Source organism: Mus caroli, unplaced genomic scaffold (assembly GCF_978045245.1).
Source record: "Mus caroli unplaced genomic scaffold, Mus_caroli_1 scaffold_13, whole genome shotgun sequence".
Lineage (NCBI taxonomy): Eukaryota > Metazoa > Chordata > Mammalia > Rodentia > Muridae > Mus > Mus caroli.
This window is the reverse complement of record NW_028227268.1, coordinates 110,430,736-110,446,931: the sequence shown is the minus strand read 5'-3', so window position 1 is coordinate 110,446,931 and position 16,196 is coordinate 110,430,736. Positions and strand designations below refer to the sequence as shown.

Genomic DNA, 16,196 nt, shown 5'->3' with positions numbered 1-16,196 from the left:
CCTCACTGAGGTCCACTGCAGTCCTATTGCCAAAAACTTCTCAGGGGGAAAGTAAGTGCAGGAAAGAAAGAAACATTTTTAATTCCTAAAATACATTTTAACAGAAACAGAGATGACAAAAGCCATCATCATCAAAATATTAATTCTTTTTAAATTTTTATTTGTATTAGATATTTTCTCCATTTACATTTCAAATGCTATCCCAAAAGTCTCCTATACCCTCCCCCTGCCCTGCTCCCCAACCCACCAACTCCTGCTTCCTGGCCCTGGCATTCCCCTGTACTGAGGCATATAATCCTCTGGGGGTACTGGTTAGTTCATATTGTTCCTCCTACAGGGTTGCAGACCCATTCAGCTCCTTGGGTACATTCTCTAGCTCCTCCATAGGGGGCTCTCTGTTCCATCCAATAGATGACTGTGAGCATCCACTTCTGTATTTGCCAGGCACTGGCATAGCCTCACAAGAGAGAGCTATATCAGGGTCCTGTCAGCAAAATGTTGCTGGCGTATGCAATAGTGTCTGGGTTTGGTGTCTGTTTCTGGGATGGATCCCCGAATATATATAAGTGACCATAAAATTTCCACCAGAGACTCCTAAACCTGATAAACAACTTCAGTGCAGTAGATGGATATAAAATTAACTCAAAGAAATAAGTGGCCTGTCTCTACACAAAGGATAAACAGGCTGAGAAAGAAATTAGTGAAACAACACACTTCACAATAGTCACAAATAATATAAAATACCTTGGTGTGACTCTAACTAAGGAAGTGAAAGATCTGTATGATAAGAACTTCAAGTCTTTGAAGAAAGAAATCGAAGAAGATCAGAAGATGGAAAGAAGATTAATATAGTCAAAATGGCTATCCTGCAGAAAGCAGTCTACAGATTCAATGCAATCCCCATCAAAATTCCAACTCAATTGTTCACTGAGTTAGAAAGGGCAATTTGCAAATTCATCTGAAATAACAAAAAACCTAGGATACCAAAAACTATTTTCAACAATAAAAGAACCTCTGGTGGGATCACCATGCCTGACCTCAAGCTATACTACAGAGCAATTGTGATAAAAACTGCATGGTACTGGTAGAGTGACAGACAGGTAGATCAATGGAATAGAATTGAAGACCCAGAAATGAACCCACACACCTATGGTCACTTGATCTTTTTCAAGGGCGCTAAAACCATCCAGTGGAAAAAAGACATCATTTTCAACAAATGATGCTGGCACAACTGGCTGTTATCATGTAGAAGCATGCTAATTGATTCATTCTCATCTCCTTGTACAAAGCTCAAATCTAAGTGGATCAAAAACCTCCACATAAAACCAGAGATACTGAAACTTATAGAGGAAAAAGTGGGGAAAAGCCTCGAAGATATGGGCACAGGGGAAAAATTCCTGAATAGAACAGCAAAGGCTTGTGCTGTAAGAACGAGAATTGACAAATGGGACCTCATAAAATTGCAAAGCTTCTGTAAGGCCAAAGACACTGTCAATAAAACAAAAAGGCCACCAACAGATTGGGAAAGGATCTTTACCAATCCTAAATCAGATAGGGGACTAATATCCAATATATATAAAGATATCCAGTATATATAAAGAACTCACGAATGTGGACTCCAGAAAATCAAATAACCCCAATAAAAATGGGACTCAGAGCTAAACAAAGAATTCTCATCTGAGGAATAGGGAATGGCTGAGAAGCACCTGAAAAACTGTTCAGCATCCTTAATAATCAGGGAAATGCAAATCAAAACAACCCTGAGATTCCACCTCACAAGAGTCAGAATGGGTAAGATCAAAAATTCAGGTGACAGCAGATGCTGGAAAGGATGTGGAGAAAGAGGAACACTTCTCCATTGCTGGTGGGATTGCAAACTGGTATAACCACTCTGGAAATCAGTCTGGTGGTTCCTCAGAAAATTGCACACAGTGCTACCGGAGAATATAGCTATACCTCTCTTGGGCAAATACCGAGAAGATGTTCTGACTTGTAATATGGACACATGCTCCACTATGTTCATAGCAGCCTTATTTATAAAAGCCAGAAGCAGCAAAGAACCCAGATGTCCCTCAACAAAGGAATGGATACAGAAAATATGGTGCATTTACACAAGGTAGTACTCAGCTATCAAAACAATAAATTTATGAAATTCTTAGGCAAACAGATGGATCTGGAGGATATCATCCTGGGTGAGGTAACCCAGTCACAAAAGAACACACATGACATACACTCACTGATAAGTGGATATCAACTCAGAAACTAGAATACCCAAGATACAAGATGCTAAACACATGACACTCAAGAAGAAGGAAGATCAAGTTGTGGATACTTCATCCCTCCTTAGAATGGGGAAAAAAACCCAGGGAGGGAGTTACAGAGACTATTTTGGAGCTGAGATGGAAGGAAGGACCATCAAGTATACCGATTCTTATGTGTGAGAGTCATTGTGTGACAAGTATTTTTCTATCTGTCCCATTAGTGGCAATTTAACAAGAAATCTCTTAAATCCCCAAACTGAAGTTCTAAGAAATCTAACTTGATATTCTTCAAAGTTCATCTCTGAGAAGTTGAACAAACATCCTTCAGTATCTTATGACAGAACTTGCTTTTAAATCTGCAATTTTCTGATTTTTTTCACTACCCTACTTTGCTCAATGGTTGTAATAATAGAGCCAAATCAAAGGAAAAGAATGAAAATTATCTGGGAGAATTACTGCTTCCTTCAAACTTCTATTTCTGTTCTATCCACAGTCACAGCATTAGAAGAAATAGCTCTAATAAGGTACATTGTGACCATGTGTTCTAGACACTAGGCACATTGTACTGATAAAAATACACTGATAATACCAGGAAATCGGGGACCTCTGCATGGGACAGATAGCATCTTGAGGTCATAAATGAAAATAAATCTGCTTTGTGTTCAGTGTTTAGAAGGCTGGATGCAATACCATTTCTCATATTAAAAAGAAACAGATAATTAGAAGTGCTTACTTGGAATGTAATGATTTCTCCCCTCTTTTATGCTGGCCTTGCCACAGCTGTGGCCATTATTACCAAGTGTTCCATCTGTTATCATCCATCACAGGACTTACTGGGGGTGGAATCACGTGTGTAGCCTGCTCTTGCATTCTGAAATTGGGTGTGGGGGACTTTAAGGACTCTTGCGTGAACATCTTGAAGATCTGTCATCTCTGTAAGTGTTTGTGTTTTCATTTTTTTTTAATTTTAATAGATTTTAAAATTAGTTTTAAAAATTGTTGAATTAAAAATGTACTTGGGGTACACTCGTGTCTCTAGATGCATATGAATCAGAGTCGGCCATCAGTGGAAAGAGAGGCCCACTGGACGTGCAATCTTTATATGGCTCAGTACAGGGGAACGACAGGGCCAAGAAGTGGGAGTGGGTGGGGGAGTGGGTGGGGGAGTGGGTGGGGGAGTGGGTGGGGGAGTGGGTGGGGGAGTGGGTGGGGGAGCGTGTGGGGGACTTTTGAAATAGCATTGGAAATTTAAATAAAATAAATACCCAATTAAAAATAAGAAAAAAATGTACTTGGACTCATAGTTTTGTGATCATAGTTGATTCTTCGTTGCTACCTTTTCTTACCCAATCCATTCTGCTAACAGTTTTCTTCTTTCCAGATAGTCATAAGCCATGAGTTTCAGGTTGCCATTGCAGAACAATGTCTAGGTACTCTGTCTGGTAGATAACATTCCAGAAAATGGGGTCTGTATGGGTTCCCTCCTTCCTTTTAAGACCACCTAATGGGTCTCTTTTAAATAGCACCAAACCAATGCTCTGTTTACCTAGATGGTTTAATAACAATTGGCTGATCAGCAGAGATGCTTAGCTTGAAAGCAAGAGAGAACGTGTATGTTCTTTGTACCAGAGAAGACAAAGAAAACACTGCTTTGGTGATGAAGCTTGAGACTTTCATGCTATATACTAAGCGATATTTTTAAACTTCCCAAAGACATTGGCTAAGTAGTAATTACATAACTTGCTTTGGATCTATTTCCACCTGGAAAATTACACACTTTAGAGAACTCAGATGATTTTTTTTAAAAAAAAGTAGAATTGGGAGGCCAGAGCCAGGTCGGTGTGGAGTTTGTATTGGCAGACCATGTGCTTGTTCCTGAGCGAGGAGGGTGGACTTGGCCAGAGGTGGGCTTGAGTTCCGCACCTCCTGTGCTGCCACCCCATGCCTGACAGGTGCGAGAGCTGGACCTGGCCGAAGATGGGCCCTGGTTGAAAGAAGCCAACGGCATGATCCACCGGGACCCGACCGCATGGTCTGGAAGAGCCCACTCTCCCTGGAAGAAAGAACATCCTTGAAGAGGATGACTGAGAAGTTATGGACCATGTACTGTGTGTCTGCTCCTGGGGAACTGTCATCATTGACAATAAGCGTTACCTCTTCGTCCAGAAACTGGGGGAGGGAGAAGTACACTGTGGAATGAGATAGAAAGGCTGAAGGACGAAGGCAATTTCCTCACTGAAGACCAAATCCTACCTTTGTTGCTGAGTATCTGCAGAGGACTTGAGTCCATTCATGCCAAAGGTTATACACTCAGGGACCTGAAGCCCACCAATATGTTACTTGGGGATGAGGGGCAGCCAATTTTAATGGACTTGGGTTCAATGAATCAAGCATGCATTCATGTGGAGGGCTATCGCCAGGCCTAGCTCTACAGCCCTGGGGATATTGTTCCATGACTGGGCAGCTCAGCTGTGCACCATCTCCTATTCGGCATGTGAACTTTTTTTCTGTGCAAAGCCACTACGTCATCGATGAGCAGACTGATGTCTGGTGTCTAGGCTGTGTGCTTCATGCCATGATGTTTGGGGAAGACCCTTTCGATATGGTGTTCCAGAAGGGTGACAGTGTGGTCCTTGATGTGCAGAGTGAACTCAGCATCCCACAAAGCCCCAGGCATTCTTCAGCATTGTGACAGCTATTGGCTTCTATGATGAGTGTGGATCCCCAGCAACAGCCTCACATCCTTGTCCTTCTCAGTCAGTTGGAGGCATTGCAGTCACTAGCTCCTGGCCAGCACACCACCCAAATCTGATCAAATCAGTGGGCATATTGGGAAGATGACAGATCAAATCAGTGGGGTATATTGAACCCGCTCTCATCCCTCATTGGAATTCCTTCCGATCTTCCCAGGATGGCTCTCACAGCTAGGGGCAAAGATGGTGGGTCCTTGTATATTCTGCTTTCTTATCCCAATACCTGGGCAAGGAGCCTAGTGTGAGTTGGAGAAAAATGAAACAGAAAATATGGCTCAAAGCTGGGCTGCTGTGTGCACATCTGCTGTGTGCCCATCTCGTTGTTTCCAGATCTGGGAACAGGAGAATACATAAAAAGGAGAATAAAGTGAAAAGAAAAAAAGAAAGGAAATTTGGCATAGAAGACCAGCTGTTCCTTCATGGCTGCACTGTTAGCTTCCTGTGAATGAATCCAACATTGTCTGTTGTTGTCATTGCCTGCTCACTGTTAGTAGGTGGCTCTGGATGAAGGGTGATTTCATCCAGCAAATGCTGTGGCAATTGACCTACTGTGTATTAATGTAAATGGAATAAGAATTTAAAAAGAATTTCTACTTTTATTTAGTAACTTTTAGTATCAAAAATCAATTAGCCCAAAATAATGATAAAAAGTTTTGCATATACATATAACTTTTGAGACAGAGAAGCAGTGGTGACACATCAATCCAGTCTTGTGTCGCAACTCTTTCTAGACATTAAGACATAAGACATAAGGCCTGCCCTGAGAAATAGGGCACGGTTTTACTCATCCACTTCCACTATGACAGTAAATGCCTTAAAACTATAAACTGCCTCTTTTCTCTGAGATCTGCTGTGGGAAGCAATGGAGAAGGCCTTCGCTTAAAGAGCTGCTGTCTATCCTCCCCTGGAAGGCCTCTCTGTACTTGCAGGCACAACCAAGCTCAAGCCCAAGCCAGCCATCAACAAGCTGGAGCTCCCTCCTTGTTCCCTGGCCCCTGGGCATACAGCCTATGGGTTTCCACTTCGTTCTCAGCTCTTTTGTGGCTTCCAGCGCACCTGGGTGCCCAAAAGCCTGACAACCAGAGAGCCTCAGCCTCTCTACAGACATGGGCACCTTGGAGCCAGCACCAGCTGTCCCCAGGACCTCAGACTGCTCTCCCCTACTCCAGGAGTGGTGTCCCGAGGCTTTTCCATGGCCCAATACCTGCCCAGCACCAGCGTGGGTTAAGTGTGGTCCAAATGTGCTGCAGACCCTCTGGGCCCCTTTGTTTGCATGGAACGGGTCTCTAGTCTCGGGTGGGCAAAGCATTGGATGAATTTGACAGACAGATGTACACAGGAGAGGTCATGTGGAATCTGAATGTATTGTCAAATCAAGCATCAGACTTTTTATACAGAAGACAATAAGGAAGTTGGGTGACACACTCGCAAGGTACAAAGAGGTTACCAGATGCTTAATGACTCTTACACAGAACAGGAATGCAAACACAGAAGGTCTAATGGGAACCACCTGGGATAGAATTCATTGTTAACTGGGCTCAACAAGGGCTCCACCCAAGATTCACTTAATCTTGGAAGTCAAGGGCTTCATGCCCTTGCCTTAGTTCCTATTTTAGTCCATTGTATAGTCCACCTTCACCTTAGGCCATTGTAAATACGTGTGTATGGGTGTAACTCAGCTATAGTCTTAGAAGCCAGGTGTGAGGTCTTTACTCTCCTAGGGCAAGGGCTTTCACACCCAAGTCATGGTTCTAACTAGGGCGTTTCGTTCTAGCTAACCATCTCATGAATAATGTAATACTCTAAAACCACAGCCCTATCTACTTCCTAAACCATTGTAAATTCCTGTATATGGGAGCAACTTAGCTTTTATTCAAAGTGATAGTGTAGTACCAGAGGCTATTCTGATTATCAACATTCTTACTGAATTTTAAGCCCACGGTCTTGCTCAAGGACGTTCTAGGACTGTTGGAACACTGGCAGAAGGCTTTAGTTATGTCAGAACTCAATCTTAAAAGGCACTTATAATAGGAAAATACTGAAAGAGAGCATGTGGAACCATACACTAGACTAACGAAGGAATGGAAAATTAATGTATGGGTTAGAGGGAACGCCAGACTCCAGGAGGAGAGCTTCCTTGAAGCTCTTTGCCTCATGAGTGACTTTCAAGCCTCTTGGCTTAAGCTGACTCGACAAGAGCACGTGGCAAAAATGTCCCACATCCTGTCTCCCTGAACATCCCAGCCTTGTGCAGGAGTGGACACAGAATCACACTAACCCTACACATGTAGTACATGGAGTATTTTGTAGATGTATCTTTTGGAACTGGGTTCCACAACTTTGCCTTTGATTGATTGTCATTTTCTGTAGTGGTTTCCATCTACTGTAAAGAGAAGTTTCCTTGATGAAGAATTAAGTCTATATTAATCTGAGGGAATAAGTACAAATGCTTAGATTATTATGAGGGATTATGCTAGTTTAGTGAAATGGCAGTTATATGTTGCCCTTCAAGCAGTGCTCCTTCCCTTAGTATATTCTTCAAGATTTTGACCCTGGAGGCTTAAAAGTATATCTAAAGATAAAGTTGTTTGAAATACAGCTATAATAACAGATGTCTATCTTCAGCCTGAAAATATTGCACACCAAACTATGACAAAGACAATGATATGGGTTTGAAATGAAAACCAGCTCTGAGAAGAGCCTCTCCTGGGTCTACTGCACCCAAACTGAAGAACTGAACATGGGGCAGTGAGCCGGAGTTATTTACTTTGACCCTCATATGCAATGAGTGGTGGTAAAGAAAATTGATATATCATACATTTTGGTAATTTGGGAAAGAAATAATTGGGGTTATTTTTGTAATAATACTCAAAATAGTATTAATAGCTCCTACATTTAATTTTTTGGACAAGACAGAATAATGCATAAATATGCAATTATTGTTGAAAATAAATGTGGTTCAACATATAGAATTATATAGAACATATAATATTATATAGTATTGTATAGAAAATATGAGTATAGTGTTTTGAACAAAAATGGTCCCCATAGGGCACTGTAAGGTAGTTTGGATTTTGAAGTAGTTGAGGGTCTGTTGGAGGAGGTGTGCCTCTGGGGATTGAGCTTTGAGATCTCAGAAGTTCATGGAAGGCTTAGTGGTTCCATATCTTCCTTCTTGCTGCCTGCTAATCTGGATATTGAACTCTCATATTATTCTCCAGCCCCACATATGCTTGCATGTCACCATGCTTCCTGCCACAGTGAAAATGGAATAAATGTCTGAACTTCAGCCATCACCTCCAATTAAAAGTTTTCCCTTAAAATAGTTGTCATGGTCTGTGGGGCAATGGGCTATGCGCAGACAGCCTAGTCTCCAATTGAGCTGAAGTCTTGAACCCTGGTGGTACCTGATGGGTGGTAATTTCCACCTATATGGGACAGTAGGCATTCGATCATGTCTCCTGGACCCCTGGATCCTGTTGAAGTTACTGCCCCCAGAGCCCCCACAAGAGAGGCAAGTGCCTAGCAGTCAAGTTTACAATGTCATTCTGGCATTCTGGCTAGACTCCTCCCCACAGTTACCTAGCAACAGCAAGATAACAACCCCACTATAAGAGGGGCTGTTTGGCCCCTCCTCACTCTTTTAAGCTCTCACTCTAAGCTTTTACCTCTCTTTCTCTAACCCTTCACCTTTCTTACTCTCTAACTCTCTTTCTTTCTTTCCCTTCCCCCTTCTCTCCTCTTGGCCACAGCTTCTCTCTCTCTCTCTCTCTCTCTCTCTCTCTCTCTCTCTCTCTCTCTCTCTCTCTCTCCTCTCTTTCCTGCTGCCTTCCTACTCTCTCTCTCCTTCTCTCTCTCTCTCTCTCTCCTCTCTTTCCTGCTGCCTTCCTACTCTCTCTCTCTCTCCTTCTCTCTCTCTCTCTCTCTCTCTCTCTCTCTCTCTCTCTCTCTCTCTCTCTCTCTCCTCCTGCCTTCCTACAATAAAGCTCTAAAACCATAGACTGTCTCTGTTCATCAAGGCCGGGACTAAAGACTCTCACCTGCGTGGGAACCACCCAGTGCCTCCCTCTAACCCTGCCCTCCTCCCTTATCTCCTGGACCTAATGCCACCCTGGGGCCCCTATTCTGTTCTCAGCACCTCCACTGTATCTAGTGTGAGATGCCAGAGACTGAGAACCTGGTACTAGGGGATGCCCCTTGTCCACACCCCCCCGCCGAGTAGGTTCAGTGGCTTCACACAGCCAGATGCCCACCCGGGGCCTTGTGGAAAGTATCTGGCAGTCCTCCCGTGTACACCCTCCCAGAGCACCAGAACTCTGGAGGGATATGGGCATTCTCTCCCACTCCCCTCTTTCCACACACCCTCGGCCCTGCAATGGTCATGGTATCTCTTCACAGTAATAGAAACACTAACACAGTGAGTTTGTAGAACAAGGAGTAAGGGCTATGAGCCAGCAAATAATCAGTACTTTGCAAAAGAGAAAGAATTATGGCTAAACCAAGATCACTTTCTGATGACATATGCAGAGTGTTGGAGAGTTTGAAATGTGACTGTTTTGTTATAACTTTTTTTTTTTTTAAATCTAAGTTCAGAATATGTCCCTTTTGGTTCAGGCTAACTCAAAAATTATCTCCATGTCATATGAAAAATAATTATAAACAAATGTAATATTGAAACAAAAGAAATAAAACTAGCTCACAGATTCTTATAAACAGCATAGACTAATGCCATCTGCAAGCAATGGCTTTTCAGAAACCATAATATTGCTAACTTCCATTAGCATTTTCTAATCACTACTTGGCATCCAAAAGAAAATTCAGAAGGGTGACCAAGCCCTGAAACTCCCAGCACTTATGCATATTCATGACCCTATGCACTAGATACTCACAGGCATGAAACATTTCCTCTTGTAAATAGTGTTTCTGATGTGGAAAGAGTTTCTAGGAAACATGTGATCTCAGCTGATCCTTAACTTCCAATAATCATAATATTCTTCCAAGAATCTAGGGTTCATCTCTCTAAGCCTTAGCATATTCTGTGGTCAGATGCTTTGAACAGCTTTGGTTAATCTGTATGTTTCATAACTGGGTACACACCTCACTCCACAAACACAGGCATAGCAATCATACATGTGGGTGGGATGCATTCACATGCTCTCATTCTCATTACCAATCTCATCTCCATTATTTGTCAGTTTCAGATGATACTTTTCATGTACTACATTGGTTTCTTAATATAAATGCACAACAAGAAGGAACAGTGACCCATTTATGACTGTTTCAGGATGAACACTTTGGTTTGGGCTTTGAATGTCTTTTTTCTTGAATTCTTTGAAGACTAGTGTTTCCCTATGATAACTCAGAAGCAACTCTCTATCTTTGAGTGCAAAGCAGATTCTATGGTTGCTAATCCTGTGTGTGGAATGCTCCAGTGACCATGTTTGTAAACAAATTATTCTAGTTGTCTCCTAAGTTTCGGGTTCTAATCTATGGTTGGAAAGAAATGAAGTTTTGGATAATTTTCACTACATTTTAACATAATTCGATCTAATCCCTGGTGTTCTAAGGTATGGATAATAAAATTATAGGCATAACCCTTGCCAATATATCCATACTATAGCTGCTAGTGGCTTTGTCTCACAATATAAAACAAAGGAGTGGTTAAAGAAAACTCTTATTTACTGACCCAAATCTGCTGACCCCTCTGTATCTATATATACAGGCTGTGGCTTCTGTCCAAAGTGGCCTTTCTCCACAGCTACTGCTAACCCTACTGCTAATCCTCTAATCCTAATTGGGATAACAGAGCTCTCTCTGAATACTGTGTATTTGTGATTACTCTTTCTTCCTCTGCATCTACAAGTCTCATTTTGGCACACAAGTTCCTCACCAGTTACTACTGCCATGTTCTTTTGCTTCACAGAAAAACTTCTTCAGGATCTGAAGACATTTACTACAGCCCTGGTTTTATACTCTGTATCTTCATAGCTCCCTACATTGAAGCATAGATCACCTTAGTGCCTGTAAATCTGCTCTTGAAATGGATTTTAATACTATGTTACACAATCAGATGTCACTTCTCTGGTTCTCCTGTTCAAACTCAGCTGCACTTTTACAATTGGCCCACATCTTTTTCTGGAAAACCTGTCAACTCAGTACATGGAGCTTCCACATTTCACCATTTTGCAAGCTGACACTGTAAATATGTGCTGTCCAGTCTTTTCTTTCTTCATTACTCCTCAGAGTTATTTACTTTCTCTCTTTCTTTTTGTTTTTCCTTTTACTTTAATTTATGTAATTTCATCCCAAATACTGTTCCCCTCCTAGTTCCTCCTCAGAGCATTCCTCCCTCATTTCCCATTCCCATGCCTCTGAGACAGTATACACTGTATCTCCCCACCCTGATGCAACAAATCACTGCAAGATTAGGTGCATCCTCTCCCACTGAGATGGGGCAAGGCAGCCATCTCTATGCTCTTTGGTTGGTAGCTCAGCCTCTGGGAGTTCCCAGGGAACTAGGTTAGTTGACACTTGGTCCTCCTGTGTGATTGCCATCACCTTCAGAGCCTTCAATCCTTCCCCTAACTCTTCCATAGGGGTCCTTGACCTCTGTCCAAAGATTGTTTGTCTGCATCTGACTCAGTCAGTTACTGTGTAGAGTCTTTCAGAGGACAGCTATGCTAGGCTCCTGTCTGCAATCCCAACATACTATCACTAATAATATTAGGAATTAGATCTTGCTCATGGTATGGGTCTCAAGTTGGGTCAGTCACTGATTGGCTATTCCTTCAGTCTTTGCTCCATCTTTTTCCCTGCATTTTATTTAGACAGGAACAATTTGGGGTCAAAAGTTTTGTATCCCCTTCCCTCCACTGGAGGTTCTGTCTAACTAGTGGAGGTAGTCTATTCAGGTTCATATCTCCAGGGTTGGACATTTCAATTAAGGTCACCCCCATTGACTCCTGGGAGCCTCCCCCATCTCAGGTGTCTGGGATGTCCAGAGATGAGCATCACTGATAGCTACATATTTCCATTCATTCTCCTAGGCCTCTGGGCCTCTCTCCTAACTCCACTCATAACTGATCCTATTGCATTATCCCCCTCCTCCTCTCCTCTACCACCCAGTTACCTCTTTCTTTGCATTTGCCGCCTCCTATGATCATTTTGTTCCCCTTTCTAAGTGGGATTCAAGCATCCTTACTTTGGCCTTCATTCTTATTTAGCTTCTTTGGCTCTGTAGGGTGTGTCATGGGTATTCTGTATTTTTGGATAATAACCACTTATCAATGAGTAGATATCATGCATGTAATTACTCCATGGGTGATTCCCCCAGCATATGTGTTGCCAGGACTGGGATGTTTCTCTTTGTTCTTGAGAAAATCTAGTTTCTCCAGAAAAATACATTATGCATAATAGTTCAATGCTTTGTTGAATGAAGATAGTTATGTTTCTATTTTTATTTTGAACATATTTTAAATTAAAATATAACATTACTTTTTTCTCTTACATTTCTGTCTTCTAACCCTTCTCCCATTCCCCAGTTTTTTTTTTTTTTAAATTAATGGTCTCTTTTTCTTTTCTTTTTATTAATGCATTCTCTCTCTCTCTCTCTCTCTCTCTCTCTCTCTCTCTCTCTCACACACACACACACACACACACACACACACACACACACACACACACACGTTGGAAACCGACCTGCAGCTCACAAGAAACAGGGTTTCACCTGTGAGGCAAACCGGGGATGAAAAGAGAGGGGAACTAGGCAGACAAGAGAGAAATGGAGGGAAGACAAAGTTCCTGATCAAGGCTCAAATGTTTAATGGCCAATGTGCTTATAAAGGAGGGTGGGGGAGCCCATTCCCAACAATTCATCCTTTGAGCCCAGCTGCAGGTGACCATGTGCAGGATAGGGTGTAGTCTCAGGAATAGCTCGGAGGCCTCCCAGGAGGTAGCAGTATCTTGAAGTAAAACAGTGACAGTGGCTGAACAATAGAGTAATCTAGGGAGGAAGGCTCCACACTAGGTAATCTCCTTAGTGGCATCAAAGTCAAGGTCTGGCTCAGCCAGCTTCAGGCTTGGGGGAGGTTACAATTTCCTCCCTGTTATTAATATTAAAAAAACCTGGACTGAGGCATAAAATGTATTTATGCTCTATAGTTCTGCCTGATTTCTATAGGCCTACAGAACAAACCTGTCTCAGTGGGATTCCCTAACTTTTCTCATGGTAAACCCACCTTTTTGCTAGGCCATTGTGTTTGGGTAAGACTGGTTACTGCCTCAAGTAAACACTCTGTAGACTAGCCCTGATCTATTCTGGCTTGGTCCTTTGTAATGCTTAATTAGTTACTGAATAGGTAACTTTCTTACTGAATTCCTAATGAATTTCAAGTTTGTTGGCGTCAAGGTCTTTCTAGGATGTTGGAACACTGGCGAAGGCTTAGCTATGTCAGAATTCAATCTTAAAAGGTACTTATAATAAGATAATACTAAAAGAGAGCATGTGGATCCATACACCAGACTAATGTGGGGATAGGGTATGAGTATGGGAATGCCAAAGTTCCAGGAGGTGAGTTTCCGTGAAACTCTGCCTCGTGAGTGCTCCCAGGCCTCTAGGCCTGCCAAGCAAATTTCACTGGAGTGTCCATAGCATTCTCCCCCTTTCTTATATTTCTGCCAAAGTTCCGGAATGTCCTGCCTCGTCGTAGCTACAGATCTCAGTAGTGCTCTAAAGATGAGTGGTAACACGATTTACTAATAAAATAGTGCCAATAACAATAGCAAGTAGGAATATATATTTAACTCAATCCAGGCGATTCAATGCACTTAGGTTATTTTTTAAATCTCTGGCCAATTCATCAATGTTCCAAGTGTTCAAGTGACTATTGCTAATATCTGAAATTTCTGCCTTTCTAGCCTTAATATATGCTATCCTGCATTATTGTTAAGACTACTACTTCTAAGACATTAACCTTTGCCTCCAATTCTTTACATGGCTCTGTGGTGTATTATTAATAAACCACGGCCTCTTGGCATGCAACTCTGTCTAGATTGATATGATTCTGAGATCTGGGTGCCCATCTTAGACTGTCCAGCCCTCATAGCAAACCTTACTCCCAAATCAGACCAAAAGCCACAATATGTACTTAAAATGCTTCTTCAATGAAGATTAATAACTGCCACCTGCTCTGTTGGAGGTAAGGATGCACACCTGCTGCAGTCAGGCTGAAGGGCATTGACTGACTTGCTTGAAACACAAAGACGAGACAGTGAAAAGCAACAGTACAAAGGCTTCTTTGGGGAAGTCCAGGTACTCCCTTCAATTGCAAATTAGCAAAGATCAAGCTGAGACCTAGAGCTCCCTGTATGGTGGCTTTGAGAATTGCAGAAAGGCTGTAACATTCTGGGAGAGGAGGCTGTGCTCTAAATTAACTTTGCTAGGTAATTAAGAATTTAGTTATCTTCAATAGGAATCTCTAATACTGGAATTATTACTAGACCAGTGCAAGATTGAGTTAGAATAACTGGTCACAATGAGGGAAGGAGAAGAATCACTATAACTCTTTCTTGTGACTAATCTTTCTAAGTCAGACTACACGGTCTCTGATGTTCTATGTCCCATAAGGTTTAAAAAGCTTGAAGCAAGGCAGCTTAGCTTGTCTAAACTGGGAAAATAGCAAACAAAGGTGGGTCAAAAACATATACCCAATCCAACTTTCTTGTCACTACAGTCAGGGCACTCAGCAATCTCACCTGTCATCTTGTCACATGAATTAGCTGTCATGCTTCTGCAGCTTTCTGTGAAGAGAACCTATGCTTTTCCCTTTCCCAATAAGGTAGTTGTTTAGGATCAAGCCATATGCCAATAAGTAGATCCTTTTCATCTCACCTAGACATAATTATGTCTGGTTTTAAGATACTATGAGGCATTTATTAAGTTCTTTGACATCCAAATTTCAAAATTCTTAAAATAAAAGTATGATTAAAATAATGTGCTTGATTATTCAACATTTTAAAACACCATCTACAGCACACAATTTAATTATCTGTGTTGAAGCAGGGTGAAGCTCAAAAGAATAAGCGTGTGATCCAATTCACATATAGTTTTCTCCCATAAAAGGGCTGTTTTTAAACACAGTAATTGGTATGCATGCAGGCATGAATTTATAGAAGAGACAGAAGCATGCATAAGAACAATTTTTTTAACTTATCTTTGGAATAATGATTGCCAATTTTATTTTAAAATGATGCTATGCAATAGATCAAATATTAATATTCTGTAATAACCAATTTAATTGCTCTTTTGAACAAGAAACAGACACTTTGTCAGGTTCTTAAGACACAATTTTTGTTATAGGTTTTCTAAAATATACGAATATATCTTACAATTCTTTATTACCACCACAGCAGCCTTAATAGGATGTTAAAACTGTGCTTTGAGGCGAACGCCACCTCGGCCTCGCCCGCCTCCGGCCTTCCTCTCAGGTGGAAGAGGCTGAAGCGACCCAATCTGTTGTAGGCCAGAAAGCCAGAGCAAGGGCAGCAAAGCACCCTGAGTCCTAGTGGAAAAAATATGGCTACCTCCGGTGGGGACAGGCGGAGGCTCATGGGGGCAATGGCGAGAGCGGCCCTCCCCTGAGTTCACTACAAAGGCACCAGCTTTCTGGTGGCCTCCTGCGCCACCATCGCGCAGGTAAAGCTGTGTACCCCATGGCCCTGCACGGCAGCAGCCAGCAGTCGGCCATCTCCAAGTGGGCCAATGGTCTGCCTGGAGGAGAAGAAAAATGACTTTACAATAATGTTTTCTCTTGCCAGGGAATTGCTGTGGGCACAGCTAATATTTAATTACCATTGATTATAATTGATAACAATTATTAAAGCCTTTTTATGTTTTGTAAAGCCTTTAGTTCTTTGCCAATTAATTTGTGTCTCAATTAATAGCGCCTTAAGAAAAGCTTAAGTTCTCCTGTGGTGAGTTTAAGGTAAGGTCTTAGCCAATTAATATCTCCTGGAAGCTTTTGAAAATAAAAATTTGAAGCAAATCAATTTTTCGTTCTAGATTTTCTGTACCACAATATTATAGTATAACTAAAACCCTAAGTATTAAAAGAATATTGCCTCTGAATCTTTTCTGGAGCAACAGCTACTCCCAAGAACTTAAAAGCTCCTTGTGTGAGAGCAA

The 16,196-nt window shown here is 41.8% G+C and overlaps 1 pseudogene; it reads left to right on the top strand.

Annotated features, from left to right (window-relative positions):
• The first annotated feature begins 4,355 nt into the window (after nucleotides 1-4,355).
• On the top strand, nucleotides 4,356-5,073 carry LOC110306300 (serine/threonine-protein kinase 16-like; annotated as a pseudogene).
• Nucleotides 5,074-16,196: the final 11,123 nt, after the last annotated feature.